Here is a 2,885-nt window from a genome sequence, read left to right on the forward strand (position 1 = left end):
TTTGCTGGCATATGCATTCCTTTAAAAAGAGTGTTTATATGTGTATGGAAAATCCAACTGATACCCTTTTACTGATGGAAGGACTTCTGATCCAGTGGAGGTGTCCACTAAAATAGGGGAGGCATTCATTAACTCTATTCTGGAGTGTCCCCCAACTCTCTGGTGCAGATTCATGGGGTGGGCACTGGAGACTGAAATGGGGAACTCAGTAAGAATTGAATCTCATCTCTTCTGTTAGCAAATGCCTCTGCGGGATCAAAAATCCTTCCGTAAGCACAAGATCACTTGTTGGATTCTGCCTATAACTTAAAGGCACACATTTTATTTTCTAATCTTTTGTTTCAGTCCTAGTCTGAAATAGGACATTTTAAAATACTGCTGTGGTTATAACCAGCATTGAAGTTGTTGAAGCTACAGTGGTGCCTTGCAAGACAAAATTAATCTGTTCCGCGAGTCTCTTCGTCTTGCAGTTTTTTCGTCTTGCGAAGCACAGCTATTAGCGGCTTTAAGAAAAAGGAAACAAACTCGCAAGAACTCGCAAGATGAAACGTCTTGCGAAGCAAGCCCATAGGGAAATTCGTCTTGTCTTGCGAGGCATTCGTCTTGCTAGGCACCACTGTATTAATGAACAAAACTTGGGGTGGAGTTCAACATCATACTAATAAAACATTTTCCACCAGCACAATAATTTTTGCTTGCCAGACAGAACCATCTCCCCTCTCTCCCCCCCATGTGCTGTTCTGGGGGTTCTCCCAACTCTCCACATTTGTGGGAGGAGCGGGCAGGGCACATGGGGGGAGGAGAAGGGGGGAAGCCCAATTGTGCTACTGGGAGTCCCAGAACTGGCTTCCACAAGCACACTGGGTTAGTTGAATCCGGCCCTTGTAGTCCTTTGAGGTAACTGGACATGCAAAATGGGCTTTCTCATTGCTAGTTAAGGAAATATAGTTTCATAAGCTCTCAGAACTCCATTTACTAGCAGTGACTGTCCAGGATTCATGCAGACATCTTAATTAAGGCTGGTTTTCTTTGGAAATTTCTGTATATTAGAAAGATGACAGTATGATTTTAAGAGTCTTGAAACATAATGGCCAGGATCAAAAATAGTGGCTTCCCCATATGCAGCAGCTTTTGTCCTTATGCAGGTTTCCTGCATAAGGAAAATCAAGTCACATCCAAAGATAAGTTTCGGCATGTGAAATGGATGCACAAATCCTTGCACAATACACAGGCAACATTTTTGCTGTTCAGGGCTTGGCAACTAGTATGCAGAACTTTGTGATTACTTCTTCTGTAGATTTTGGCCATTTCCTATTTTCTATTTTGAACGACTTTTGGGGTTTTTTTAATAGCTTCTAATACAGTACTTATAAAAGGAACTTACTGTTTTCTTAGCATTCAGTGCTAAAAACATGTCAAGATTTTCTGAACAAATAGGTTTATCTTATATATTTATGCCTCGTTGCTAAATATAAAAATGATTTTCTCTTAATTGCAAATTCTATATTCCTGCTATCATGTGTGGGTCCAAAAATTAAGCATGCTGTGATATATCTGACAGTGTGCTATCTAGTTGTAGCATAATATTAGAGGTTTTAATGATACGTAATGCTTACGCATGATTTGGTACACCTATAATTGCATTTGGTGAGTAGCTGAACAAAGTGAAAAATGCCTTTTGGAGATGCTGTGTAACTTGGAGATGTTCTAGTAACTTCAGCGAGAATTATGAACTTATCATTCTGCTTTGCAATATTAAGCTTTTGTTTTCTTGCCATGATTTCCATACCTATACGCAATACTCTTCAGATTTTGCCTCCTCTCATGTTGGGGCATGTTTTGATTTTAAACCATATATGCACTGGGAAAACTAAAGGGATATTCTATCAAACACTGTGCTTCACATTTGTACACTGTGTTTGTAAATACGGTAAGATTTCCTACCGTAGCTGTAATATATTTGGAATCATAAATGTGACTTACTGATGCATTTAAAATGGTAACATTTTTAATTGTGAAGCATAATTTCTCAACATATGCAGAGCACTTCTACAGCACCTGTGCTCCAGTCTTGCAAAAAGTTATTGAGTAGTCCCATTGTGAATTCTTTGGGGCAGTTTATTTGCATGATCAGAGAACATCTGGTCGTTTGTAAAAACACCTTGCTGCATTGTAAAATAAACTAGATCCAAATCCTATGCAAAATTTATATTTATATATATATATATATATATATATATATATATATATATATATGGCTTGTTTACAAAGTTACATCTATTATCAGTGTTTTGAGAAACCTAATGCAGGCTTACCTATGGAAATTGATGGAAAACTGTCTTGAAAAGAGTATATTTTTCTGTGTTGCTGTAGTGTAATTGGTAGCACTTGCATCAGGAATGAGATAAATGGTCCCAGAGGTATTTTTTGTGTGGCTTTCTAGATTCTTGTCAGCATTCTTGCAATCAAGTTGTCATTTACGGAAAAGTTAAGATTCTAGCTCTTGTTGTAAAAGTAGCCTTGCAGATCTAATGTTAGAAACTAGAAGGCTTGTAATTTAGCAACAGATGAGCAGTGTGATCTTTTGCATGTTTGTTAATGCATGCTTACTTAAAAGCACAATCTGCTGAGTTCAATGAAGCTTAACTGACTAGCAAATATCATATAATTGCAACCATAATTATTTTGTCCCTTGAGGTGGCTTAAGTGACTTAATCATTTGACATCCTAATCTGAGTTGTTCACATTTGGAGTTGTTAATTCCAAGATCCATACAGCACAGAATTAACACAGCTTGTTCACCAGATGTGCCTTGGCTTCCACACTGTGTTTAGGAACTTAAATTATGCCTGCAGTCTATATATTCAAACATGGACGGGACAGAA

Source organism: Podarcis bocagei (assembly GCF_964188305.1).
Source record: "Podarcis bocagei genome assembly, chromosome: 1".
In the NCBI taxonomy this organism is placed as follows: Eukaryota; Metazoa; Chordata; class Lepidosauria; order Squamata; family Lacertidae; genus Podarcis; species Podarcis bocagei.